Source organism: Eleginops maclovinus, chromosome 2 (genome assembly GCF_036324505.1).
Source record: "Eleginops maclovinus isolate JMC-PN-2008 ecotype Puerto Natales chromosome 2, JC_Emac_rtc_rv5, whole genome shotgun sequence".
In the NCBI taxonomy this organism is placed as follows: domain Eukaryota; kingdom Metazoa; phylum Chordata; class Actinopteri; order Perciformes; family Eleginopidae; genus Eleginops; species Eleginops maclovinus.
In genome coordinates, this window is record NC_086350.1 from 22059833 (window position 1) to 22070102 (window position 10270).

General features: G+C 40.1%; 1 long non-coding RNA gene across 1 annotated transcript in view; it reads left to right on the forward strand.

Moving 5' to 3' along the window:
- The window catches only part of LOC134873731 (uncharacterized), a 31917-nt gene extending 21662 nt beyond the window's left edge, over nt 1-10255 (forward strand). Inside the window, exons 2-3 of the long non-coding RNA XR_010166980.1 lie at nt 8314-8494; nt 8903-10255. This is a non-coding gene — a long non-coding RNA (uncharacterized LOC134873731). The remainder of the gene's footprint in view (nt 1-8313; nt 8495-8902) is intronic.
- Nucleotides 10256-10270: the final 15 nt, after the last annotated feature.

Below are 10270 nucleotides of genomic sequence, written 5' to 3' on the forward strand. Positions count from 1 at the left end.
CATTGTGTCCCCAGTATCAAGTTAAAATGACACCCTGATCTTTCATGTGACTTAATTTATAGTTTATATTAACTTGAATACATTCATACAAGCAAATGTTGCTGTGAACCACTTTTTTTGCCTGCAGCAGGTTGTGGTAATACATCAATAAATACATCAACATGTATGAGACTATGCTGGCTTGGATTAAATTGTGATTAAGTCAAAATAAATGATTGCTCTTTAATGAACATCGTATATACAAAAACAGGTTGACTTGTGAAATTGTATAATTATGCTGTATTTCTGCAAATTCAATTTTAAGGACTGAATTTTAGAGTCATTTTGTGCAATCAGTGTGGCAGTATGACACAATTAACGGAAGGCATAAATGAAAGAATAATCTCCTTCAATAGGATGCAGATAGTGAGTTTCCATGGCTACAACCTAGTTGCAGAGCCAGAATTTCTGCTTGCAGTTTATAAAAATGGTGACACTTGAATTGTGATAAATAGCCCATTACCTTCTTTTCGAATTGGCTGCTCTTTGTCTGTGTCTGGGATTATTGTCTCATCGCTATATTTCATTTCATGTTTTCATTTTTCCGCTTTACTGTGTCGCTCGAGGCTGGTCTTGACTTTCTCTCTGCGTTTCCAGAAGGCGATACCTTTCAAAGTCAGGGGCTTTTTTTCTTGGATGCATTAAAGCAGAGACATACAATCCAGGTTGTTGCTGAAGGCCTTTCTTTAAGTGGTTTTCTGTAACACAAATCCAGAAAGGTCCTTTGGTCAAGGCTCAAATGCAGTCATGTTTTCATTCGGCAGACTTATCCCACTTATTGGCTATTATCAGCAATGACTAAGCTCAGAGTTAGGTAGTCTCCCAACACTTTAACCCTTTAAAATGAGCATTAACCAGGGAAGTGTGCTGATGGAAGCGCAAGTTTTACGTGATGATGTCACTATGTCCCGGGATTAAACAAAGGACTAAACTTGAGGCGTTTCAGGTAGGGGAGGAGCGTGTTGGAGGAAAACTCCCTCCTGAGAAAAAGTTAGAAATGTAGTCTTTGAAGACCATTTACACATACACATAAACCTATAAAACTAACCCAATGAAAGGGAAAACGCCCATAAAGGGTATTAGGGCCCCTATAAATGTGAAGTTGATGGCCAATAAAAAAGGCAGGGAAAAAAGATAAAGAAGAACATGTGTTGAAGAGCTGCCGTGTTTACATTCCACATTAACGAGACCAGGCTGGCTGTTGTGTTTGCAGCTAGCTCGCATGCTTAAGTAGGTTTTTGTCTAGCTTTGAGAGTAATGAAGACACGTGTCACCAAGTTTAAACAAAATATGTTGCAATGACTTAAAAACAGATGACATAAAATATGTTTTGATGATAATAGTTGCCCTAACCAACACAATAAAATGACTTTGTTACTGATTTAAGTTTAAGTGAGAATAGACAGGGTTAGAGGTCAGGTAACATTTAGACTGACACAATATGTTTATTGAAAAGGAAACAAAGTCAACAGTTTCCCTAAACCACCAGCTTCTCTCTGAGTGCAGATAGGGTGAAGAAAAGAGGGTTGCATTACAAAAATATGGATCATGTTTTACAACAACTAACCATTGAATCCTTCCTCTATAATTTATGTTGTCAGGAAAGGCAACTTCTGGTTTGTGAAATTGCAGTGAATCATTATTATTTCCGAACACAGCCATGATACATGGCAGAAAGTGATGGGAATGGGAGTAAAGGCAGACAAAACAAGAGGATGATGGAAGAGGGGCACCTGTAACAACCAAAATGGCTGCATCTCACAGTTGTGAAAGAGAAGAATGATGGAGGCTATCTGTGAAAAACAGTAACAAATGAGACAGAGGGGTTAAGGTGAAAATAATGGAAGACCACAAGGAGAGATAATTATTAATGATTAGATCCTGTTAGAACCTCTTAAACAAAATCAATGAGATCGACTGTGAGGTGGAACGACGGAGAGTGAACGATAAAGACATGGTATGTGGGGGGGAATTTTTCACAATCTTTCCTCAACATAAACACACTCTACGTACAGTCAGGACAGGAGGAAATGAGGATTAATGACAGGTCGAAGAAATAATGAGAAACAAATGGTCACTGTAGCCGATAGAGAAACACTAGGTGGTGGGGGTGTAGATTATGGAAGGGTGATTGGGGAAAAGGAATTGAAAATGCTCTGCATCATGATAGCAGCTGCTAATAACAGATGCTTTTATTGCAGAAATAGCTGACAGATATTTAAATATTTAAAACTGTGATCATGATAGAAAATGAGACACTGGAGGGAGAAATAATAAGACGTGGGTCGTCTAAGGCAAAGCAAGGCAAGGCAAGTTTATTTATATAGCACCTTTCAACACAAGGCAATTCAAAGTGCTTTACAAACATGAAAGACATTAAGAGCGTTAAAAGAAATAGTGCAGTATAAACACATTATACAAAGGCATTTAAAAACAGTCATTTAAGAGCAAAGATGACTAACTAAGAGCAACATTTAACTCATCAACTCAGGTAAATGGTCGGCTGGCAACAATGTAACAGTTACAGTAAGCTGAGTAATACAATCAATTAAAGACATGGTAATTCAGTTTGAAAATATATGCATCAAGACACACACGCTGCTTTGTTGGTCACTGAGCAACACTTAGTCAAGGTCATGTTAGTGCTGTTTGTCTAAATGGGTAATTTATTTTATTTATTCTAGGTGTTAGGGGGATATTAATTAATTTCTGCAGCTAATACTACATTATCTATTCAGTCATTTTAACTACTTAGTTGTACCTACTCAGGGTCGTAGCAAAGTGGAGTCCATCCCACAATGCATTGAGTGGAAGGCATGCGGCTATCTGTAGATACACAAATGCTCACAATCACTTTCTTTCAATGTCAAACAATCACTTTATTGGCATGCCTTTGGCTGGTTGGAGGAAAACATAGGAAATATTTGCTGCTGCCCCCTGCATTGGTGCCCCCACTGTGCCATCAGACTGGCCTCATTCAAATGAATGACAGGACTGTGCTTCATCATGCAGCGCTGAACACGGTCTTTGTCTAGTTGGACAACAATGGAGCTCTATGGTACAGAGAAATAATCTGTGTCAGTGGTCTCAACCTGGTGTACCGGACCCCTAAGGGAGGTCAGGAGAACATGTCTGGGGGTATTCAGATGTTTTTGGAGAAATGTTTTTAAAAATAACCGCCTCTACCAGAAATATGATTTGTGCTAAGCTGTAGGGATGACAGTTATCTTATTCCAAAATGTTTAAATAGCAACAAAAAAAGGGTATTATAAGGAAGCGTCTCAAAATACACATCATAACCAATATGTGTAACAAATGATCTATTCAGGTTGACTTTGTTGAGATATCAGATGTATAATTAAATGGTGGTTGACACGTTATAATAAATGTTATGTTATAAAGGATTTCTGATTCTGATTCATTGATATTTATACTAGCTATATGAGAGCACATTTTATTTTGCTGTAGGATAATAAAGTATCTATGCTTAGTTACTATAAACACGGCAGCTCTTCGATACAAATTTAGATCCTGTATCTTTCTTCCCAGCCGTTTTATTTGCCATCAAATTCACATTATATATACATGTAGGTTTTGTGCAAAGGCTGAAATCCCAAAGAGGGAGGTTCTCTTCCAGAAGAAAGTGTAAATAAACGCTTTATGTCGCGTTCAAGTCTGTGAACCGCACAAACCCCTTCAGACAGCAGCATAAATTAAATGGGAGAGAATCTGATGCATTTGATCTGCAAGCAGCCTAAAACAAGGGCAATTGTGGTTTGTATTCATTTAATAAAACGTTACAGTATTGGTTTTCGCAGACATGCTTGGCTTTTCCAGTTTATCATGTTTACATGGAGTGCAGACCTGGAGCAAAACTTTTAGTGTCCCGGGGCCAGGATTTGATTGCCAGTAATATTACTGCTGGTACTCGCTGTTCTGCAGCAGTGCAGACAATTGTGAAGTTAAACTGCTGCTGGGAGAGCCAGAACTACTTTTACTGTGGAGTATGTGGTCTGGGCTTAAGCTCAACGAGTGCCTGAAGGCCAGGTGCATGCAGATAGATTTGTTCTTGAGTTAGTCATTGTTTTGTTCAGTCATTAATGACAGCCTCACCTACATAAAGAAGAGAGGTGGTGAGGCTGAGTACACCGAGGGCGTCATACGAGCGCGCTGAACAGGAGGCAGACAAAACTCATTGGAACATTTCAGTAACTGTTGAGAGCCATTGTCAAAGGAAAGAGGCCTGCAGGAGGGTATTGGATAATAATTACTAGCTGTAAAAATGTGAATGCATCAAAATTCCAGGAAAATGACAGGACAAAAGCTAAGCCTTAAACACTGAGAGTGCAGAAAAACTGAGAGTGAAAGGTAGGGAACGTGATTGACAGTTTAAAGTGTTGAGCTTCTGTTAAAGTTGGATTGAAATCAATGCAACATAAATACAACCATTCAGAAGGCAGAGCCATGTACACAAACTGGACAGAATACAGAAAACAGAAGCCAAGCTCAAATGCTGAAAGCTGCACCCGAGGTGTGTAAGTGTATTACCAACTCGACAGGTGATGCCTCTGGGCTAATAAAATCATTTGAGCTGCAGTGTGTGTGTGTGTGTAGGAATCAATGCCTGCATTTTCTGACATACTGATGAGACGTGATCGCTGAATCGTAGAAAGTTGTTCGGTGATGCGATGAATCATTTAACAGAAGATTTCATTGACAGCTGTGTGGACTGTAAGGACAGTACAGATAACATTGGGAAATACTGACAGCTGTTGCTGTTCAAGGCAGCCACCGTGAACAATTATTATTAAAAATGAATAATGGATTCAATAAGAATGTCGCATTGGGAACATTCTTTATTAAAACCAAAGGCGAGCATCATGCTCAACTTAATTGTATCCCTTGGCCTCAGTGACAGATTGGAACAAATACTAACAAGCAATTATACAAAATCATGGACAATTTGAGAGTGAAACCAGTTTAAGTTCATACCAAACCTTAAGATTGTTAGGTACCTTTACACCCAGATGGCATTCAGTAAAGGTATGAAAAACACCAGGACTGGGGCTCCAGTTTTGAATGTGTGAAACTCTCTGTCATGGAAGGCATGATATATACAGCAACTATAGAAAAAGAACATAAAACATAAAGAAATATATCAGCTGGAGACAGCAAAGTCGGCCTCTGTTCTCGAGCATGGATTACACAGGTCAAGGTTGGAGACTCTGTAGTTTGTGTTGCCGTAACAACCCTGCATGGCTTGCTGGCTGCCATGGTAATGCATCAGAAATAGATGGTGGAAAATAATCCTTCACTGCTCGGTGGGTGGGCGGGTTGGTAGATATAAAGAGAGGCAGACTGTCTGTGGAGGGGACAAAGAGAAGGACATTCCAGTACACAACTTAGTATTGTTTGGCTGGGAACAACACACAGGGGTTATAATTAAGGAGGTTGGGAATTTTTTCAGCACAAATAAGTACCATTGCTCTAGCCATTACTTACTGAAGGTTTGGCATTGGTTAAAGGGAAGCACGGGGCAGATGGAGAGAAAATGTCTTATTAGTAGGGCTGCATAGCCTTCTTCATAGCTTCATAGATGTGTATGCTAATCATTTTCTCAATCTAACCCTAACCCTTTAAATGTTCAAAATGGAAATGGAAAACCATGCCCATCTAAATTTCCTTAAGCTAATGAAAACAATTTGGTGAAATCATCTTCAAAACAAAAACAAAATAAGTATTTTTAGCACAGACTTAGAATGGATAGTAGCATTGTTTTTAGCATTTGAAATACATTTCAACTTCATTACAAAGGTCTTTAGGCTACCTTTCTTTTTCTCTAACTCTCCAGATAGATTTTGCATATGTCATTTTTATGGCTTTAAAGTCAATCTGCAAAAGCCTGTTGAATTTCTTTCACTTGTTAAAAGCCACCTTCAAGTCAAAGAAGACTAAATATTTCACCCGTAATCTCCTACACTTAGCTTTTTTAAAATCATCTTATGCAATGACTAAGCTTTTAATATTTGGCTATTTAAATGATATTTCCTCACAAACAGAACAGCCTTTTTTCTTGCATGCTCAAAACCTACTTTTAAGTTCCAGTTTTTATACAACCAATATAAGTTCAGCAGAACAAACACCAGTTCAACAAGGCACGTCAGCCAATTTGATCAGTTTAATGAGTCAGACATTAGATTATCTTCAGCTCATTTATATCTGTAGTAACAATGAACACCTTGCTCTGATGCAAAATTGTACAGCCTGATGCCAAATTGGATTGTGGGCTCCGCAAATGTGCCTCACAGAGGCATCGTCATCCTCAGGAATAAGCAGTAGCTTTAAGATCTAAGAGGAGTTTGTATGTGAGGTCGGTGTCATTGCTTAGTATTCTGCCCCGACTCCTTCAATCTGTATCCTGTCACTCTACTTCAACATTTCCATTTCAGAACAGTGACATTTAGAAATGTCTTGAGCAGCACACACACAAACAGACCAGAGCCCAGTTTGCTCTTTGTTTGCCCTTGCCCCTTGTGATGGACACAGTAAAAGATGTTCAGTAATGAAATATAAAATACTTTTTCTTAACGGGCAATTCAAGGCATACAAGAGTCCAAGCAGAAATACATTAAAATGATTCCTTTACACTATATATAACACAGTTCGAAGTGTAAAAGCTCAAACGCATTATTCATTCTAAAGGTTAAGGGACCACTTCTTATTCTGTGACTGTTCACAGATCTAATGGCTTGCGGAATAAAACCAAACTCCTGTTTTACTATTAAGCTGTATTAGGGATCAATTAGTTAAGCATTTGAGAGCTAAGGTTAGCATAACCTTGCTTTTCCTTTTGGCAAATGGATTGAAAACATATCAATGAAGAAAGAAAACATAAGTTTAAGCATTAGAAAAGCTGAGACTTTCACAGGGACATCTGTATTTTCCCAAAATTTCAATCCATCATCAAAAACGGTTCCATGTATTTGTATGTTTGGATGATTTCAACTCAAACACAGCATACGTTTTGTTAAGATCATCAATTCTATATATTAAGATACCCTTAAATCCAAACAAAGATATGTTTCACCAGTCCAAACATTCTTGCATTATGGCTCGGTGTGACTGATCTTACAGAAAATAAATAAAGACACTGTTATTAGCACATTTTAAATGTGTTGATCTACTACTATGACATTCATTTCCATAGAAAATAAGAAGCAAATGAGCCAGTGATTGTAACACAGGGATAGAGATGGATTTATGAATACGTCTTAGTGCTGTTAGTGAGAAAACTGTTCATCCATATGATAAGTGGATCTACATTTAATAAGATATACGCTTTTCTTCTACTACATGGGTAATCGTTGTCTTACAGGCTGACGAGAACAAACAACAACGAAAAGTACTCTTACAATTGTGTTTTTTTTTTCTTCTAAGTACTTGTGTACAGAGTTCAAAATGTGAAGCTTTGTGTCTTCAGCACCTCTCCCAGGCTTATGCACAAACTACAGGGGGTCGAGTACTGGCCCAGTTACACGCACAGTTTGTGAGAGAGAGCAGATGCAATGAAACTGCAGAACGAGGGCTGCTGGAGAAAGTTAAAGACTAAAAAGAGGTCATTCTGGTTAGACTTAGGGTAGGGAAAGAGGACATGAGAATGAAAAGTAAGAGAGGAAAATGATCAAAGTGGAAAAGGAAGGGAGGATTAAAAATGTCAATATGGTCAATGAGTCTTAGTCTGGATTCGCACCAAATCAGGCGTTGCGATGAAAATGCAAGTCGTCCATTTCATTTGATCGCCACTAGTGCGTTGAGGTTGCTGTGGTCGGGACAGCAGGGGATGGCAATTAAAAATGCTGCAGCTATGGTTGAAACAGTACCAACTTTTGGAGAAATGCAACAAGAAGTCAGGCTGCATTGGCCAATCACGTAACCCTAAGACTCTCATGGGAGAAAGACCATTGTTTACCTTGTCTGTCTTGCTGCTAAACCAATAACTTTTATTTGTGGACATTTGTTAGAGCTTGGGGATAGGAAATGTAAGGAATGTACTGGGCTAAATTTCTATATATTTTTTAATATTGATGTTTAAAGGCGTTTTGCAAACTGCTTTATGGCCCAATGCCACCATAGTCTGTATTAGATTGTTCACAACATGAAGTCAAATATGGGCCATTTCAGCAACACCACCTTGCGCTACATGCAGCCTAATGGCGAAAAAAATACTAACACTTTTTTATTGCTTTCTTTTTCGGTCCCTCTGGTTTTCTACAGAACAAGAATCAAGACTTCAGGCCAGAGATGTCGCACAACCTAGTACAACATTACAAGATGACTTACAAAACTCCATTACTTTGCTCGGAGGATTGCTTTGTGCCTTAGGAGTCCAGGTTGCAGAGGAACGAACACACATCAAAGGTTATTACAGCAGAACGACTGCAGTGTTTCTCAACAGGTGAGTTAAGCAGGTTATTTTTTGGCATCACATGATCCTGGGTAGGGCATACAGCTGGCAGAAAGTGGGCAATGCAGGGCTTTACTCTGGGATTACAGTTTAGCAGATTACAGCTAAACAGGAGTCACCTCAAACTCACCAGCCTCATGAAATGTACGCTTCCAGCCAAACACACACACTCACCGGCACAGCTGTAGAACACAATACCATTTGTGCAACTGGCAGACGGTGCGCTTCCCTAGCTTAACACCACACATGCACGCACGCACGCACGCACGCAAACACACATACACTGCAATGCAGGACAGACGCTATTCCGTCCTTTCATCCTGTCGCCCTCGCAAAGCCAGCTGGAGAGAAGATGAGATTTTGGGCTGATTGGTTTTGTCTTTTTTTTTTTCATCGCAGCATCTGCACATCACTATATCCACCACTTTCGCCTTTCCTTGGTGCAGCTTCATCCCTGGATAAACCATCGTGATAGAAAACTTTCTGCCCGAGGGACATCGGACAATCTGCTTGTGTTTCCTTGATTACTTCTCCTAAAGTTTTGTTTGACCTTTAGCTTTGAGTTTGATTGTTTTTTCATCTTTATGGGTACAGAGAAGAGGGGTGAAAGGACTTTGGGATTAGTTGCTGGATGATTTTTGTGATTTCTAGATACTACCACAGCCAGGCTTGGCAGAACCCCTCATAGAAGTGACCTCTAGAAGGTGATGACATTGAATGCTAAGGAGTAGCAGATTTTTTTTTCATTTCTTTAAGATTCTTAAACATTTCATCCAAAGTTTTTAAAACTTTGTCTGAGGGAAGTGAGAAGAAGAACATCACAAAGAAGCTCTAAAAAAACCAGACAGACAACAGACAAAGAACTGAAAAGGGAGGGTTAAAAGAGAAGACGAGGGACCTTGATTCGTAGATAAACTAGGTGAGGTAAACCTCGAGAGAAAAGCAAGAATCTAAGGAAAAGAAAAGAGAATACAGAGAAAACGGCAGATAACAGAGGCACTGAGCAGCGAAGGAGAAAACAGGGGAAGATAGGTATCTTTTTGGTCTAGCATGGCTAGAGACATGATGGAACACCCTTCAGGCCAGACCTCCTCCCTTCTCCCGCTCCTCCTCCCATCTCCCCTCCCTCTCTACGCTGCTCTCAACTAGGCTGCCAGTTTTTTTCTTTGGCTACGTCGCTTCAGTGCAACGAGTGAGACGGAAAAAGAGAGAAAGCACCGGAGCCGAGCTCAACATTCACACAGATGGCAGAGCAAACGAGAGGGACCTGCTGCATCCTTCCACACTGTGCACTAGATTTCACTAAAGATGGACTTTGCAGTTAATCTCAAGATTAAGGAGGGAAAAGAGAGAGGTGGATGTAAAGAAAGCTGAAACAACGGAAGTTAGAAAGTATATAGAGGGGGAATTAACAAAGCATAGAAGCTGAAGGAGAGATCGCCTCTCATTGAAAGCAAGGGAAGCAGTCGGGCTACAGCTGTGTGTGTTTGTCGAGGCATTTTTGTGCGGGAGGCAAGCTGTAAAGAGAGAGGGAGAGAGTCCAGCAGGATACGGCGAGGAAGCGCAGGAGCGTTGCTGAGTGCACAGTTTGACTGTGAGACAAATCGACTCTGACACATCGCCCTCAGTCAGAGTGTGTGTGATCTCGTAGTCTCAAGTGTAAGTCAGGGGTCGTGCCACTCGCGCCGACCAAGCGTTGGTGGTCGTCGCGTGGAGGCGGCAGTGCAGGAGGTGGTGGTGGACTGGAGACAGTGGCAGGCCTAGGGG